Source organism: Miscanthus floridulus, chromosome 6 (genome assembly GCF_019320115.1).
Source record: "Miscanthus floridulus cultivar M001 chromosome 6, ASM1932011v1, whole genome shotgun sequence".
Classification (NCBI taxonomy): Eukaryota; Viridiplantae; Streptophyta; class Magnoliopsida; order Poales; family Poaceae; genus Miscanthus; species Miscanthus floridulus.
In genome coordinates, this window is record NC_089585.1 from 31,929,674 (window position 1) to 31,949,553 (window position 19,880).

The window sequence follows — 19,880 nt, forward strand, 5'->3', positions numbered from 1 at the left end:
ACACTGCCCGCCGAGGTATGGCCGCCATGGATGGAGGATGTCTCATCAAACTTTATGAACTAGACAACCTGAGAAGCTGCAAGGGTGAAACCTCCCACCAGTGTAGTCTCGAGCGTCTTCCTCTTCGACAAGGCTCGCCCGAAGAAGACTTTCTAGAAGGAGCCCACATATGGCTCCATCCTAACGAAAGCCTCATAGGCGGTGACGAAGCCGGTAACATGCAGTACCCTCCAGTGCGCCACCTCCTTCGACGAAAGCAGCCCCTTCTCGGTGAAGGCGGCCAGCACCACCTCATCTATGCTGGATGACCTCCAACTCAACATTGCTCTCCAAAATCATGAATGGGTCTGTGAGTTCTCCTTTCCCTCTCCCTTCCCCTATTTAAGGAGGAGATGCAGTAGTTGAAGAAGGGCAAAGGATTGGGGCGAAAAACCCTCTCCCTTCCCCCATTCAATGCGGATGGGAAACGACAGGACGTGCCCTAACCGATGGGATGCACTGAAGGGGACCATGACGCCTAAGAGGGGGGTGAATTAGCCAACTTAATTAACTAACTCAAAACTATGGCCTCTTTTTCTAACCCTAGCAAAACCTATGCAAAAGGTAAACTATCTAAATGTGCAACTACGATTTTGCAGTGTGTTGCTATCTCTACCGCAAAAGGAGTAATATAATCAATGTAAATGCAGAAGCTAAAGAGCAAGGTAGAGATATGCAAACTCTCATCGATGACTCTGGTATTTTTACCAAGGTATCGAGAAACGCGCAAGCTTCCCCTAGTCCTTATTGAAGCCCCTCATAAGGAATCCCTCTCAAGGGCCAAGCTCCTGGTCGGGTAACTCTGTGGATAGCCTCGGGCCTTCCTCATGTGCAAGTGGGTCTCTGATGTGCCTTTTGGCAAGCCTCTCCTGGATGCTCCCCGCTGTCTTCACTATCAAGCTTCTGGCCGAAAACACCACGGGCCTTGTTCCCTCCGGTACATGGTGGCGGCCACACCACACACTCGATTGGTGTGATCTCGCAATACTACAAGCCCCTTCGATATACAACAATGGTGCTCGCAAGCACCGAGTGGTAAGAGGTATGTAAACCTCACTAAACACTAGGCCTAAACATAGAGCAAGCACATAAGCGATGGTCTACTCAACCTAAGCCCTTCGCAAAGCACCTACGCTAATCACCTAATAAAACACTAAGCACTATGCAAGTAGAGATCACTAAAATGGTGTATCAATACCCTTGGTATGTTTCCTAAGCTCCACACCTATCATTTGGCTGGTTGGGGGTTATATTTATAAACCCCACTGAGAAAGTAGTCATTTGGGACAAAATCCCACTTTCTACTACTAACCAGATGCTGGAGTCGTCCTGATCGGACGCGTTCGATCGTCCCGACCGTTGGAGCTACGAACAATTGATCAGACGCTGCCATCTAGAGTCCGGTCAGTTTGCCGCCAGCGTCCGGTCACTTGCTGAGTGTGTTGCTGGACTGATGAATAGTGCCATCGGTGTGTCCGGTCATTTTGCTTGTTCAGCGTTCGGTCACTGCTGCTGACGCCTGCTGTTGCCGAGCCACTGATCAGAGCATCTAGTCACTTTCTTCTAGTGTCTGGTCGCTTCTGTGAGCTCGTTTCTTCATGATCTTGTGTGCGGCTTGGTTCCTATCTTCATGCTTGGACTTTGCTTGATATCTTGGGTCTTCTCTTGTGCTCCTAAGGTCTTGCTTGAGGTGTTGATCATCGGATCATCACGTTGCCTTTATCCAAGTCACGTCTTGCTTCCTATTGAACTACAAAACAATCACTTGCAAATTCATTAGTCCAATTTGGTTATTTTGGTCATCAAACACAAAAATCCAAAGTAAATGGGCCTAGGGTTCATTTTCCTTACAATCTCCCCCTTTTTGGTGATTGATGACAACACGACCAAAACAAGCAAATAATAAAAATTTTGAATTAAAAACCTATCTACTTGCTAGGATGCAATGCAAGGGGCAAGATTATATGATGCTAAAAGATACTACTTGTAAGTCTACATAAAAACTCATCTCGCCCTTGCAAATGTCCCCATGTGGTATTATGGATTTAAGCCTTGCTTCCTACAAATTCTCCCCATTACATCGGCTAATCCATAATCCACTATCCTCCCTTTTTTGGACCATTATTATAAATTAATGCTTGCTTTTGGTCCTCTAAATTCTCCCCCTTTGGAATCAAACACCAAAAAAGGAAGACATTAGTAGCACAAGGGAGGGTCAAACTTTGTGATCCTTTGGGTGTAGAGTGAAATAGATCACAAAATTTGATTCTCACATTATATAGACTAAGCTCCCCCTAAATGTATGCATACATATGATAGAAGGCAAAGCATAGTGCATAATTGGCAAAGTATTGCATAAGGGAATTTAATCTATATAATGCACTGAAGAAAGCATATAAATATCAAAATAAATCAACATGATGATATTGGTTTAGAAATACCACATGTAGAAATCAATTTTGATTTCTACCACTTGCAGTCGGTGGTGGATATTTGAAGTATGATGCTTAACTCCGGGGACTCCATTTTCCTTGCAATGAGACTACTACACACATGATAAGCTTGAAAACGTGTTAGTCTCAAAGCATCCAACTTGTAGAGTAGTTCTCCCCCTAAATTTGTACACTCAAGTATAGAATACTTGTAGGAGAACATGCACATTGATTTTAGAATAAAAAATACCACTTGAAAGATGACATCTCATGAAGTGAGAATCATTTTCGAAGATGATATTCGGGAGAAGTTATCTACAATTTGGACTTTAGCACATATTAGATAAACAAATGTAAGACAAGCTATGTGCCATGCTTCTAAGCAATTTTAAACCATGTAGGTTTGCTCCAAGGGTTAAGAGTGAAACCGAGCAAGCCTACGATATAATATACCTAGTGTATGCATGACAAAAGCTATAAGCATGCAAATGCAAACCTAGGCATGAAAAGTAACTACATGCTTAAAGATACCAATTGTAGAAAAAAATTCAATCTAATACCAATTGAAATAAATTGAATCTAGTTACCTAACATGGGAAAGAGAATTTGGGTCCATAGTATTCACTAACCCATTTGGCAATGATTTTGTCCATCATGATGCACCCCATGAAATGCATCCAAACTTTGCCAAGTCTCCAAATTCCCCGAAGTCCATTGGACTTCTCACTTCCCTTTCGAGATCCAAACGTTCTTGGTGCTCTTCATGTTGGAAATGATTTCCTTTGGCACCCAAAAGCATTTAGCCCCATTGTTGGCTTGCTTGTTCACCTTGATGGCCACCACCTTGTCATTTTTCTTCTTCTTCAAGAGATAAGGTGTGGAGGCCTTCTTGTCCATCTTGTTGGTGTAGGTGTTGGAGAGCTTGCTTGTTTGCTTTTTCTCCTTCTTTGCTCCTCCCCCATTCTTCACCTTGCACTCATAGGACTTGTGGCCTTCCTTGTGGCACATGTAGCAAACCATGGTTTGTCCTTCATCAAGCTTCTTCACTCTCTTGATGGTGTTATCTTGATGAAGTTGGGCTTGCTTTGCCTTGCCTTTCACTTAAGTCAAGTCCTTGGTGAGGCGAGCTACTTCTTGCTTGAGTTGCTTATTCTCTTTTGCAACCTCTTGTGTGCATGTATCTACAACAACTTTCTCAACACAAACTTGGTTGCACAAAGGTGAGTCTAAACATAAATTATTACAATAAGTAGAGGCATCCTTTTTAGACATGTTAGAACTTTTCCTTTTAGATGCCTTAGTGAGAGTTGTACTAACAGCTTCAAGATTAGCAACTTTATTAGTTAGCTCATCACAATGTTTGGACATGGTTTTCATTTTAGCAAGCAAACTTTTATAAGCATCTTGTGAGCTAGCTATTTTTTTCTTTTAATTTCTTTTTCTTTACAAGTTTCTCATCATTGATTGTGCATGCATTTATTGTTGCACTAGCCTCAAGTTACTCAATTTTAGTAGATAGTTGAACATTAAGATTAGCAAAATTCTCATATTATTCAAGCAAAGTTTTGTATGCTTCTTGTGAACTATGTAGTTTTTCTTTTATTTTCCCAAGCTTCTTTTGTTGACTAGTGCAAACTTTAGCATAATTAAGATTTTGTTGCATAATTTCTTCATAAGAAGGCATTTTATCATCACTATCACTCTCACTAGAGGATGAGCTTTCGTTACCTCGTGCTATAAGGCACATACGAGAAGAGCTTGATGATGAGTGCTTGCACTCTCGCCTCTTGTGATGATGTTCTTCTTCACTTGAAGAATCATCCCATGATCTTATTGATGTGAGGGCTTGGTTCTTGCATGTCCTTCTTCTTTGTCTTGGGTGTGGGCTTATTTGGACAAACTTCAACAAAGTGCCCCTAACTCGCTGCTATCCATAGCATCCTCTCTTTCTTTGCTCATTTCTTTGATTGGTGAAAATGAGATCTTGGAGTTGGATGGGCACACCCTTGACATTGAGCTTTTAGATCATCTTCTCCACCTTGTTGATTAGTTTGATTGATTCTTCATCAAGGTCGGAGGTGGAGGAGGAAGATTGATCATCATCACTTCAATCTTCATCATCATCATCATCCTCATCTTCTTCTTCTTCACTTGAGGAGCTTAAGCTTGAGCTTGTCTCAACTTGCTTGCTCTTCATCTTCTTCTTGCCACATGCAAGAGCTTTGCCTTTGCTTGATGAAGAGGCTTCTTCTTGACCTATCTTCCATGACATTTCAAATGCCACTATCTTGCCAATGACTATGGCCGGGGTCATGGTGCTTAAGTCCTCTATGTTGTGAAGGATGGTGATGATGCTTGCATATTTCTTTTGTGGTAGCATGGAGATGATCTTCCTTACGATGTTCGTATCATCTAGCTTTGTTAATCCTATAGAATGGAGCTCATTGATAATTAGATTTAAATGAGAATACATATCATGAACAAGCTCATCATCATTCATTTCGAAGGAATCATAATTTTGCTTAGCTAGACAATGTTTTTGCTCACGGACATTACTTGTGCCATCATAGAGCTCTTGGAGTTTTAACCATATTTCATTTGCCATATTTAAGGTGAATACTTGGTTAAACACATTCATGCTAAAAGATTCAAACAAGCAATTTTTTGCTCTAGCATTAAAATGAATTTCTTTTCATCACTCTTCGTGGGTTTATCAGGATTCTTAATGGGTTTCAACTAGTCACGAGTGACTCTCCAAACTCCCAAGTCAACTGCCTCAAGGTAGCCAGCCATTCTAGCTCTATAATAGGGAAAGTTAGTGCCGTCAAAGTGCGGAGGCCTAGAGGTATCCATCCCAACCACTCTAAATAGCATCGGCTCAACAGCGGTTAAGTCAAAGGTCTAAATTGAGCCAACCGGCTCTGATACCAATTGAAGGGGACCATGACGCCTAAGAGGGGGGAGGGTGAATTAGGCAACTTAATTAACTAACTCAAAACTATGGTCTCTTTTTCTAACCCTAGCAAAACCTATGCAAAAGGTAAACTATCTAAATTTACAACTACGGTTTTGCTAGTGTGTTGCTATCCCTACCGCAAAAGGAGTAATATAATCAATGTAAATGCAGAAGATAAAGAGCAAGGTAGAGATATGCAAACTCCCGTCAACGACTCTGGTATTTTTATCGAGGTATCGAGAAGCGCGCAAGCTTTCCCCTAGTCCTCGTTGGAGCCCCTCATAAGGAATCCCTCGCAAGGGCCAAGCTCTTGGTTGGGTAACTCCGTGGATAGCCTCGGGCCTTCCCCACGTGCAAGTGGGTTTCCGACGTGCCTTCTAGCAAGCCTCTCCCAGATGCTCCCCACCGTCTTCACTATCAAGCTTCTGGCCGAAATGCCACGGGCCTTGTTCCCTCCGGTATACGGTGGCGGCCACACCACAAACTCGGTTGGTGTGATCTCGCAAGACTACAAGGCCCTCCGATGTACAACAATGGTGCTCGCAAGCACTGAGTGGTAAGAGGTATGCAAACCTCACTAAACACTAGGCCTAAACATAGAGCAAGCGCATAAGCGGTGGTCTAATCAACCTAAGCACGTCGCAAAGCACCTATGCTAATCACCTAATAAAACACTAAGCGCTATGCAAGTGAAGATCACTAAAATGGTGTATCAACACCCTTGGTATGTTTCCTCAGCTCCACACCTATCATTTGGCTGGTTGGGGGTTGTATTTATAAGCCCCACTGAGAAAGTAGCCGTTGGGGATGAAATCCTGCTTTTCTGCTACTGACCGGACGCTGGAGTCGTCCTGATCGGACGCGTCCGGTCGTCCCGACCGTTGGAGCCATGAACAACTGATCAGACGCTGCCAGCGTTCGGTCACATGCCACCGGACGCGTCCGGTCATAAGTTCGTTACTCTAGAACCTCTCTGTACTCGATCAGACGCTGCTGTTCTGCGTCCGGTTGGTTTGCCGTCAGCGTCCGATCACTTGCTTAGTGTATTGCCAGACTAATGAACAGTGCCATCGGTGCATCCGGTCGTTTTGCTTGTTCAGCATCCGGTCGCTGCTGCTGACGCCTATTGTTGCCGAGCCACTAATTGGAGCGTCCGGTCACTTTCTTCCAGCGTCTGGTCGCTTCTGTGAGCTCGTTTCTTCGTGATCTTGCGTGCGGCTTGGTTCCTATCTTCATGCTTAGACTTTGCTTGATATCTTGGGTCTTCTCTTGTGCTTCTAAGGTCTTGCTTGAGGTGTTGATCATCGAATCATCACGTCGCCTTTGTCTAAGTCACGTCTTGCATCCTATTGAACTACAAAACAAACACTTGCAAATTCATTAGTCCAATTTAGTTGTGTTGGTCATCAAACACCAAAATCCAAAGTAAATGGGCCTAGGGTCCATTTTCCTTACACGCACCCTAACCTATGGGACGCACGCTGCCCGATGGAACAACACCTAGTCAGACGGGACATGGGCTGGGTATGGCCCACCACTACCGCACGCCGGGTGCGAGAAACAAAGCACCACCATGCACAGGTGGCCCTCTGCCTTCCCAGGCGGGACTTGGAAAGGCCCAACTATGGGATCTCCGCCCAAGAGAGAACATCGGGCTTCTTGAGTCAATCGAATAGCTCAGGCAAACACCGAGAGACAAGTAAGAAGCAAAGGGACGCCCCATGTGGACCATGCTGACTCCATCACAAACGACGAGCGTGGATCCCAGTCGGACATTTTCGATTGGAGCTCTTCAAACCCCGTCTCTCGAGTCATCAATGTAACATTACCAACCCCCACTATTTCTTTATATAATCATTCATTCATCTATACATGCATTCATTCATTCCATACATCCGAGGCATCGCATGTGCAGTTAAATGCATCACAACGCTCCGTGTTGCGTCACGAAGCAGTAGTTGCCTCATTCAACATGAGCAACAACCGACCGGGTTTCGAAGGCTGGCCCACGAAGGGCCTGAGGTCGCCTCGCGTCAAACAGAGCCAGGGGAGAAAACATAGATGAGCTCCGAGCGGCCCTCGTCCAGTCTACCCCGAAGCAGACAGAGTCATCTCAACCTTCTCATTCGATCCTAACCTCAGCCAAACCCATAGAATCTCCATCGAGGGGAGGCCAGCGGGCCACCTGGGTCGGTCTTCGAAATGACCTAGGCATCTGCCAGGTTGTAGGTTAAGGAGTAGTGGAATATCACATAAGGGTTATGTCGACCCCATCTCGAATGATGGACTCGGATTTCATTCGAACATGCCCGTTAGTGAGCTCACTGAGCGCATCACTCGAGCTATCGAGACAAGCGACGTTAGCTCAGCCCCTCTAGTTGTGAGAAACCGCGGATGTGGTAACGCATAAAACTCAACCGACCTCTACCAAAGCCCAACGGGGCTCAGGGGCTCCAAACGCCCAACGCATCGGCACGTTCGATGCTAGGATCCACGAACTCCGTCTCGCCCGATCCCTAAACTGCCTCGGCACGTCCAATGCCAGGATCCGCGACTCCGTCTTGCCCGATCCCAAAACTGTCTCGGCACGTCCGACGCCAGGATCCGCGACTCTGTCTCGCCCGGTCCCTAAAAACTGCCTCGGTTGCGCCCAATGCCAGGATCTGTAACTCTGTCTCGCCCGATCCCTAAACTGCCTCGACTGCGCCCGACGCCAGGATCCGCGACTTTGTCTCGCCCGATCCCTAAACTGCCTTGGCTGCGCTCGATGCCAGGATCCATGACTCCGTCTCGCCTGATCTCTAAACTGCCTCGGCTACACCGACGCTAGGATCCGCGACTCCATCTTGCCCGCCCCTAAACTGCCTCGGCTGCGCCCAATGCCAGGATCCACGATTCTGTCTCGTCTGATCCCTAAACTGCCTCGACTGCACCGACGTTAGGATCCACGACTCTGTCTTGCCTGATCCCTAAAACTGCACACTGACAAAACCCCTCAGGCGATTCTGCCCGAATCGCTCAAGGGATCGGGACTACACCCATGGGTGCGCTCGCGCGTACCCGCTGATGAAACAAAACATCCCCCGCTGGCAACACGAAACGCCCTCAGACGATTCTACCCGAATCGCTTGGGGGCTCGGGGGCTACACCCATGGGTGCGCTCGTGCGCACCCTCCGTCAAGACAAAAATCTCTCAAATGATTCTACCCGAATCGTCCGGGGGCTCAGGGGCTTCTGTCGGGTTCATAAACCCGGGGTTCCTCATGGACCGGCTTCTCAGCAAAAAGCTCGGCCCAACAGACGACGTTGCGAATGACGCGCAAGCTCCTAGGCCGATCCAAACACCTAAACGATAGGCTAGAAGGACGATCCAATCTTCGACCGGAAGGCCTCGCTAAGGAGGAACAACGCTCACTTCCGACTCTGGGCCGCCTCTCCGGCCGGAAGGCCTAGCCAAAGAGGAACAACGCTCGCTTCCGCCTCTCCGACCGAAAGGCCTGGCCAAACACCGCTTCTGAACTCTGACCCGCGTCTTCGACTGAGAATGCACCGAATCCCTGCTTACAACTCTTCTTCAACTGGCGCAGTTGGAGCCAACTGGGACCAACCGATCGGGAACACCAGCTCGGTGAAACCAGAAAACGGATGGAGCAAGTAAGGCAGGGTACTCAAGTCAACCGCAAAACCAAAGACCGTACCATGTACACCTACAGGACAGTACCGAGAGGACATGTCAGAAGAATGTCCTGCAACCTTCCAGACATGTCAGAATCCAAACAGTGTTGTGGGCGTCGATATTTACCCTACAGTGTCGTGGACACCCGCAAAACTCTCGTACCAGACAAACACGATAAAACCCATTGCATGCCTCTAGGAAGAGACAATCTTGCCATCTCTGAAACTTAGCTACGACCTGATGGCACCTAGTGTGAAGCAGTGCTTCGCTTATTGTTCGGTGTTTCCTAGGAGCCATGAGATTGACAGGGATAAGCTTATTCAGCAATGGATTGCTCTTGGTTTCATTGAACCTACAAAGTATTGCAGCGAATCACTTTTCGATAGAGCGGATGACTGCTTTGAGCACTTGTTGTGGATGTCATTCCTTCAGGAAGTGGAGGAGCATGATTTATCAAAGAAGGAATTAGAAGAAGACGGCAATGTCAAGTATATGATTCATGAATTGGTGCATGACCTTGCACAATCTGTTGCAAGGGATGAAGTTCAAACAATCAATTCTAACTAGGTTAATGGTCACACCGAAGGATGCTGTTATGTATCACTGGCTGATGACATGGGAGCGCCTGAAGTTGTTCAGAGAATGTTTCGCAGGGTTCGTGCCTTCCATTCATGGGGATATAATCTTGACATCAAGCTGGTTCTTCAGTCCAGGTGTTTGCGCGTAATGGATTTGGGAGGCAGCCCTATTACGGAGCTTCCCCAAATGGTTGGCAAACTGAAACACCTAAGGTACTTGGATGTTTCTTCATCCCCAATCGAAACTCTGCCCAATTCCATCAGCAGCCTCCACAATTTGCATACTCTGTACCTATCCAATTGCAGCAATCTCTGTATTCTACCCATGTCCATATGCAACCTTCAAAATCTAGAGACCTTGAATCTTTCAGCCTGTAGCTTCCAAAACTTACCAGATTCGATTGGGAATCTCCAAAACCTGGGAAATCTGAACATGTCATTTTGCAATTTTCTCGAGACATTGCCAAATTCCATTGGTAAACTCCAAAACTTGCGGACCTTGAATCTAAAAGGTTGTGGTAAGCTCCAAAGTCTCCCTGATGATATATGCAGCCTCCAAAATTTGTAATTTTTTTAACCTTTCACAGTGTGGTATTCTCCAAGAATTGCCCAGAAATATCGGTAACCTCTCAAATTTGTACCACCTGAATTTATCACAATGCAATGATTTCTAGTCAATCCCAGATTCAATACGCCGGATAAGACGGTTGCATACTTTGAATATGTCTCATTGCAGCAGTCTATCAGAAATACCAGTATCTATTGGTGGCCTTAAAGAGCTTCAATTTCTTATTTATCGCATCATTCCAAGCAGTTTATCACTTCCTATATCAACCGGCCATCTACCAAACTTGCAGACGTTGGATCTCTCCTGGAATATTGGTCTGGAGGAATTGCCTGAATCAATCGGCAATCTTCATAATTTGAAGATCCTGATCTTGTTCCAGTGCTGGAGTCTTTCCAGGTTGCCTGACTCTATATCCAACCTTGTGATGTTGGAAAGTTTGAACCTTGTTGGATGTGAACAGCTGACAAAGTTGCCTGATGGCATAATAAGCATCAGCAATCTAAAGCACCTGAGAAATGACCAATGCTCAGCTTTGGAGAGACTGCCTCATGGATTTGGGCAATGGACAAAACTTGAAACATTGTCCCTACTTACGGTAGGTGACAAAAATAGCAGTATTGCAGAGCTAGAGCACCTTAATGTTTTAACTGGTCAGCTGAGGATTGAATGCCAGTCACCCATGAAGGATCCGTCAACTGATGCCATGAGAGCAAACTTAAGGAAGAAGAAAAAATTAAGCAGCTTGACCTTGTCATGGACCAGGTCTTGTTCCATCGAAGAACTGATCAAGTGCTGAAGCATTTATTGAAGTCCTCATGCCACCTGAAAACCTCGAAGTTTTTGAGATAGACGGTTATCTGGGCACTAAATTATCCAGTTGGATAATGAACAGCATGGAACTGTTGCTTCCGAATCTTGTTTCCCTCAGTTTCAGCAACATCCATCATTGTAGTTGCCTTCCGCACCTTGGCCATTTTCCGCATCTACAGTCTCTTCAGCTCCGCCACATTACCGGTGTTCATAGCATGGACTCTGAAATGCCTGTAAAAATAAACAAAGGTACTCTGTACCGATCGTTGAAGGAACTCCACTTTGAAGACATGCCCAACCTGGAGATTTGGCTAACATTACCGGTAACCGATCACAAGAACAAAGAACCAGACCTATTCAAGTTTCCTGTTCTTAAAACTGTCATTGTAACTGAATGCCCAATGTTGACACCACAGCCGTGCCTGCCTGATGCGATAGCAGATTTGTCAGTGTCTGGCAGCAGCTCGATGTTATCAGTTGGTAGGATCGCCGTACCACCATCATCGCTTCTGAGGAGATTATGGATTAAAAACTGTCATATTTCTTCTAACGAGTGGAGATTGTTGTGGCACAGACCAAAGCTCGAGGACCTAGTGATCGGATACTGTGAGAGGCTGCATGTTCTGCCCGAGGCCATCCGGTCCCTCACTAACCTGCGGAGACTGAAGATTCTAAATTGCAGGGAACTGAAAGCCCTTCCGGAATGGCTCGGTGAACTTGCGACGCTTGAATCTCTGGAGATACGCTGCTGTCCCAAGCTGGTTTCACTGCCCAAAGGTTTGCAGTGCTTGACTGCATTGGAGGAGCTGACCGTCACTGGGTGCAGCCCTGATCTGAACGAGAGGTGCACAAAAGCTACAGGCAGAGATTGGTTCAAGATATGCCATGTTCCAAGTATCATTGTCTCATAACGCTCTGTTTGGCAACTTAGTACTGTTTCTACTTTCTACAGCTGAAATTTTGTACACCTGTAATTCCTTGTGCACTAGGAATCCCTCGTACAGACAGTAAAAGCAAACGGTGGTGATCAAAATAGCATTGGGAACAATGATGTGAAATTGATGTCAGTTTGGGTAAATGATAGAATTCCCTGTACATCATAAACAAGACCACATGATGAGATCAAACATACACACCTCACACCAATCATAGTCCATAGACAAGACCACGAGCGACTCCATTGTATATCATATCCCTGCTTACTTTTTTTCAACGCGAGGATCCTTCCCCATTCCCATTGATATTCAACGGAAATACAGAGTTTAAGAGTTGTAACAGGAAGACAGAAGAACTAGAGCGACCAGAAGATCATTACAAGATAACTACCACCAAGACTACCTATCATCATCATCATGGCCTACACGAGCCAGCACACAGTTTTGTAAAGCAACAAAATACGCTCACACTTCCCGACTTGATAGCAAAAGCGCACTAAGAAGCATCAGCCAAACTCCCGGTACCCATGCATCATATGCATCATAAGGAGACTATCTTCATCCACCCTGAGAGTCGTTCTCCTCTTCAATTGTCAAGCGCGCCTGCTTCTTGGCTTTCTTCTTGTCCAGCAGCTTCACAGCAATTTCCAGCATAGTGTTAACTCCAGCAATCAGAGCCTCCTTGTCATGCTCCAGGAACAACCCTGCCCAATAGTTCATGAGCGAACATGCATAATAGATCATCGTGATTGGATCAGTTACAACATGCCCTTCAAAGCACACTCTATTCCTTGTCTTCCATATCGCCCAGCATATGGCAGCAATCCCGATAGCATGAAATTTCTTGCCAAAAGGCAGCCATTTGTTACACCAGTTCCAACAATTATCAAAAGAGCTTGGAACATCAGTGGCACCAATAGAATGCACCACTATTGCCCAAACTGCTTTAGCAATACTGCACTGAAACATCAAATGGTTAACTGTTTCTTCCTCATCACAGAAATAACATGATGGATCTCCAGTCCAATTCCTCCTGATCATGTTATCCTTGGTAAGGATTGCATTGTTCATAACCAACCACATAAAATTTTTGATCTTGGTAGGTATCTTACCTTTCCAAATGTTTTGATGATATGAGCCATTGTCACTAACAGTCATTGCTTTGTATACCGATTTAACACTAAAACGACCATTAGTGCCAAACTTCCACTGAACAATATCATTACTACTTACCAGGTTAAGATTCTCAATATTAGATAAAATCTTACCCCAGCTAGTCCTCAGATCATCCACCAGCCATCTTGTAAATGTTACACTTTGAGGATCTGACTTAACTTGATGAATAGTAACATCAGGATTATCACAAATTTTAAACAAATCTAGAAAAGACATATACATAGGCTTTTCATCTACCCACAAATCTTTCCACAACAAAGTTCTTTTACCATCTCTAACCACCATCTTCCTCCCTTGCAAATAGATATTCTTAATTTTTAAGAGGTCAGCCCAAATGGGGGAATCATTTTGCCTGTGCTTCACAGTGCAAATTGTTTCCTCCTTCAAATATTTGAAATTGATGATTCTCTGCCAAAGACCATTTTCAGTATCCAGTTTCCACCACCATTTGTAAAGTAAGCTAATATTCATTTTCCTTATGTTTTTTATGCCCAAACCTCCCTTCTTCTTATGTTTACATATTTTAGCCCATCTAATCAAGTGATACTTCTTCTTAGTGCCCCCACCCTGCCAAAAAGAGGTTCTTCTAATTCTATCTAAGCTCTTGATGATTGTTTTAGGCAGGAGATAAATAGGAGCATTACTCAAACTGAAGTTAATCAAGGTCGTTCTACCAGCTATGGACATTGATCCACCCTTCCAGACATCCAGTTTTTTTTTTCACTTTTTTCAGTCAAAGGCCTCCAGTCACACATATGTAATCTACTTGGGCTAACCGGGACACCCAAGTACTTAATAGGGAAGGTCCCTACTTGACAATTAAAAATCTCAGCATAAGTATGAGCCCAGTTCTCTTCATCATTAATAGTGAGGATTTCACTTTTGTAGAAATTTATCTTTAAGCCAGCCATTAACTCATACATGTATAAAAGAATCTTCATGTTTCTGGCTCCCTCCAGACTGTGCTTGAGACGAACGATGGTGTCATCAGCATACTGAAGCACAGCCACCCCTTTATCAATAATGTGATCAATAATCCCATACACACGACCAGAAGCTTGTGCTTTGTGAATCATTCGAGACAAACCATCAGCTACAAAGTTAAAGAGAATTGGAGAGAGTGGATCACCCTGTCTAACTCCTTTATAGCTCTTGATATAAGGCCCAATTAGGTTATTAAGTTTCACACTAACAGTTCCCCAGCAACAACCATTTCTATCCACTTGCACCACATTTCACAGAAGCCTCTGGCAGCAAGACATTCAAAAAGAAATTTCCATTTCACTTTATCGTATGCCTTTTCGAAATCAAGTTTTAAAATGATTCCTATTTGTTTCTTCCTCTTGGTTTCATGTAGAATCTCATGAAGCACCATGACCCCATTCATGATATTTCTTCCCTTCATAAATGCAGTCTTAGTAGGGTGAATAAGCTTCCCAGCAACCCTCCATCCTCAGAGTTAGAGTTTTGGTGATCAACTTGTACAGACAGTTTAACAAGCATATTGGTCTAAATTGTTGAATATTGGATGCATCAGCAACCTTTGGAAGGAGAGTTATTATACCATAATTTATTCTACTAATATCCACCCTCCCAGCATGGAAATTGTAACATAACCGTCCAATTTATAAGAGCACAACTACAATAGCAATCACCGAAGCGATCAAACTAGCATACTTAAGCCCATATAAACCCGGTAGTCCGATGAAATCACGAAGGATCTCAAACCAACCAACATACAAACCAAGATCGTACATGATTCAAAAAAACAAGTCACATGTTACATCACAGTTCACAAATAGTTCACAAGTATCTCACGTACATTGGAGTTCACATAATTATTACAAACCAAGTTCAAATAGCGGAAGCAAAATAGTTTGACATCAACATCACACTTAGTTCAAATACATGCCAGTACCACGGTCATTGTAGCCCCCGGTTTTAAGAACAAAATCAGATACACACCATATCTGAGCCCAGGAAGTCAAATCTCGCATATAGCTACAAATAAGGGTAATATCAAAAGACAATGCTTAAATACATAGCGTATTAGTATAAAGATTATAACCTCAGAGTATAGACAGTGGAAAGACAACTCCGATCTTCAAGCGAAGACTCCAAATCCACAGGGATAACTGACTGGTTGATCACAAGCCTAATTCCTCCAAACTCTAGCAATTTGGCACCCATCTAGAATTTTTATCCAAATATGTGAAAAATAAAGCAAGCGTAAGTACATGTCGTACTCAACAAATATAACATGGGATTCATGAGGCTCAAAAGGCTGACACTAGTTTAACTGCAATTAGCTTTTAATTGTCACAATTTTAGCAATTGAATAGCAAAAAGTTTATCACGAGCCCATGTAAACACATGATCAGGTAAACATGCATAATGAATAGCATAAACAATTAACCATTAGTGAGCATCTTCATCATCAGTATCATATGTGTTCATCATCTATTCTGTAAATGTTCCAAGGCCGCTCGTGACCGTGGGCACGGTTGATATACCAGTTTTACACTCTGTAGAGGTTGTACACTTTCATTGTGAGTCGTGATTTACCCTTTCGCCCGAAGCGGCCAACCTCTTGACCCACTACCAAGGAAGGTCGGCAGGGTTCACTATGAAGCCTTTCAAAGGTTCGTCTAACAAGTTAGGGCTATTAGATTCACTCGGCAAACAGATATAGAGCCCCCTTCCCGATGGCACAATGACACGCAACCTATACTAACTATACCCGATTCGTCAAGCCATTCTTACGCCAATAAACATAACCACTAACAAGCTAGAAAATGTCCTCATACTAAGCTAAAGCCAGAGCCATGTAGCCCTCACAGCTGCACTGTAAGTCCCAGATGATCACTTACAGATAAGTCCTTAGGGAGAGGAATCTAGAGCACCATAAAAACAATCCAATGCTCTAGCCCCCTTGTTCCATGTTGCTAAAAAGCATCTTTTAATGTTTATTGCATATACCATTAGTCAAGTTACAAAATCATGGTCTTTAATTGAGCGCTAGCATAATACTACCCAATTGAAAGGTCCCAATGGCTAGAGGGGGGTGAATAGCCTATTAAAAAATTCTACAACAACACTTAGCCAACTGGTTAGACAATTATGAGGCGAAGCAAGTGTTGCGCTAGCCTACTAAAATAGCAAGCCATCTACCACAATTCTAGTTTATATAGTTTGTATCCACACAATAGCTATGTCACTATACTAAGTTAGTGTGCTCTTAAAGGCTAACTAAAGAGCCACACTAACCAAACTAACAAGCTCTCACAACTAGCTATACAAAGAGCTTGACAACTAGTTTGTGGTAATGTAAAGAGAGTGAGCAATTTGTTTATATCGCCGTGTCGAAGAAGGAGCCACTCAATCACAAGAATGAATACCAATGAAGACCAATCACCTCGGAATCAAATAAGGAACACAATGATTTTTTATCGAGGTTCACTTGCTTGCCGGAAAGCTACTCCTCGTTGTGGCGATTCACTCACTTGGAGGTTCACGCGCTAATTGGCATCGCACGCCAAACCCTCAATAGGGTGCCACACAACCAACACAAGATGAGGATCACACAAGCCACGGGCAATCCACTAGAGTACCTTTTGGCTCTATGCCGGGAAAAGGTAAAGAACCCCTCACAATCACCATGATCGGAGCCAGAGACAATCACCAACCTCTGCTTGATGATCCTTGCTGCTCCAAGCCGTCTAGGTGGCGGCAACCACCAAGAGTAACAAAGCGAATTCAGCAGCGAAATACGAACACCAAGTGCCTCTAGATGCAAACACTCAAGCAATGCACTTGGATTCTCTCCCAATCTCAGAAAAATTATGAATCAATGATGGAGATGAGTGGGAGGGCTTTGGCTAAGCTCACAAGGTTGCTATGTCAATGCAAATGGCTAAGTAAATGAGCTTGAGCCGGCCATGGGGCTTAAATAGAGAGCCCCCATGAATAGAGCCATTGTACCCTTTCACTGGGCACAACACAGGGTGACCAGACACTCTGGTCATATTGATCAGATGCTGGACCTCACCGTCTGATCACACGATGCGTGCCACGTGTCCCCTCTCTTCAAATGTTGATCGCCTGATCTCAATGGTCAAGTGATGATCGGACACAGCAGCTCAAAGTGACCGGACGCTGAACCCCAACATCCGGTCATTTCCAGTAAGCATCCAGAGACAACTTTTCACGATCGGACGCGTCCGGTCATGCTTGACCGAACACAGCCAGCGTCCAGTCAGTCACCCCCAACACTATGTGTTGCCACGTCAGCAGGACCGAACGCAGCCTTCCAGCGTCTGGTCAGTTTGTGACTCAGCGTCCGGTCAGAGACCGACGCTGCGCGCCCTCTACTGCCACTGATACACTGTGCGCCCTCTACTGCCACTGACCGGACGCACCGGTCCAGTCGAGACCCACGTTCGGTCACTTACAGTGACCTTCGTCTTTTCTGTCTAGGGCGCTGGTGGCACCATCGAACTGTCCGCACTCTATGGACGGACACTCCACCGGTGAAGTTCCTAACCCTTGCTCAAATGTGCCAACCACCAAGTGTATCACCTTGTGCACATGTGTTAGCATATTTTCACAAATAGTTTCAAGGGTGTAAGCACTCCACTAGATCCTAAATGCATATGCAATGAATTGGAGCATCTAGTGGCACTTTGATAACCGCATTTCGATACGAGTTTCACCCCTCTTAATAGTATGGCTACCGAACATAAATGTGATCACATTCTCTAAGTGTCTTGATCACCAAAACAAAATAGCTCCTACCATTTATACCTTTGCCTTGAGCCTTTTGTTTTTCTCTTTCTTCTTTTCAAGTCCAAGCACTTGATCATCACCATGGCATCACCATCATCATGTCATGATCTTCATTTGCTTTACCACTTGGAATGTGCTACCTATCTCATGATCACTTGATAAACTAGGTTAGCGCTTAGGGTTTCATCAATTCACCAAAACCAAACTAGAGCTTTCAATCTCCCCCTTTTTGGTAATTGATGACAACCCTTTCACAAAGATATGAATTGAAATTCAATTGAATCTATGTTGCTTGCCCAAGCATATTTACCATGTGTAAAAGGATATGGACAAGTTTCATGAACCCCAAATGGTAGCAATTGCTCCCCCTACATATGTGCTAAGAGTTTGTATTGAAGCTTGCACATATGCTTAGATAGGAAATATAGGAGACATTGTCTACCAAATGATGCTAAGGTATAAAAGATGGACCTTTGAAGCATGATACTAATCAGAGTGCATCATTATACCATCCTTAGCACCATACTAAGGATGTATGCCATGCCAATCAACTTTTACCTTGGATTGCTCGAAGGAGAGGCATGTCATATGAGTGGGGGGGGGGTGCATCAACACATATTTGAGAAATTCAATATGTTCAACTCATTCCTTAGCTTGCAAAACCTTTTCTCATCCAATGGCTTGGTGAATATATTGGCAAGTTGATCTTCGGTGCCTACACTCTCAATGCAAATGCCCCCTTTTTGTTGGTGATCTCTTATGAAATGGTGGCAGACATCAATGTGCTTTATTCTTGCATGTTGAACCGGATTGTTTATCAACTTGATTATACTCTCATTGTCACATAGCAATGACACTTTCTTGAACTTGATTCCAAAGTTACTCAAAGTGGCCTTCATCCAAAGTATTTGTGCACAACAACTACCAGTGGATATGTATTCGGCTTTGGCGGTTGATAATGCAACACTATTTTGCTTCTTTGATGACCATGAGACAAGTGATCTTCCCAACAATTGACATGTGCCTGAGGTGCTTTTCCTTTCAACTTTGCATCCCGCATTGTGGGGGGTACGACCCCGGATACCCACGGTAGACCACATGGGCTATGCCCCTAGGGGTGGCCCAGCCCACAAGACAAAGCCTTGCGAGACACGACTCTGCTCGGCGCCTCCCGCAAGACACCAGGAAGATATCCTAAAGATACTATGAGATCTGTTAGGATATGTATGATCCCAAGATTCCTGTAATCAGTTATTACTTTCCGGTTATCTCTCTGATCTAACCGACTTGTAACCCTGCTCCCCAGACTATATAAGGCGGGCAGGGACCCCCTCCAAATTCATGCAATATCATACGATAGCTAATACAAACCAACAGACCATAGAAGTAGGGTATTATGTCATACTGATGTCCTGAACCTATCTAAATCATGTGTCTCTATTGCATTCTTGTTCTTGATCTCATGCACCTCTGCCGATCAATCTACCTTCGTGGGATACCCCTTGGAGGACTGTCGATGATATTCTATCGACAATTGGCATGCCAGGTAGGGGTGTGCGTGCTGTTTCCTTGTCGAACAAGATGGCTTTGTCCATAGGCTCTTCGTCCCTCCCGTAGCCTGGCTAGATCTTCACAGTCGAATTGATCTCATGGATCATCAACGCTGACGGAGTCGGAGAGCTCCTTGAGCCGGTGCAGGTCAATTCTGCTCCGATCATCCCTGCACCTGCGATTGTAGATCCAATCTCGGAGTCGATTCCAAGGTCTCCTTCAGCAACAACTTGTCGTCCGCTTCCTCGCTACCAGAGGACACAAATAAGTAACGACGATCTGATCGAATCCATCGATTGGGTCGGACTGAAGCTCGCCGATTGTCTCTCCATCGCTGAATCAGCTCTGGACACTCTGGTTTAGCGCCGACCACC

At 44.6% G+C, this 19,880-nt stretch overlaps 1 pseudogene; it reads left to right on the forward strand.

The window, feature by feature from the left end:
• Positions 1–9,072: 9,072 nt before the first annotated feature.
• Positions 9,073–11,970, forward strand: LOC136460457 (disease resistance protein RGA2-like; annotated as a pseudogene).
• Positions 11,971–19,880: the final 7,910 nt, after the last annotated feature.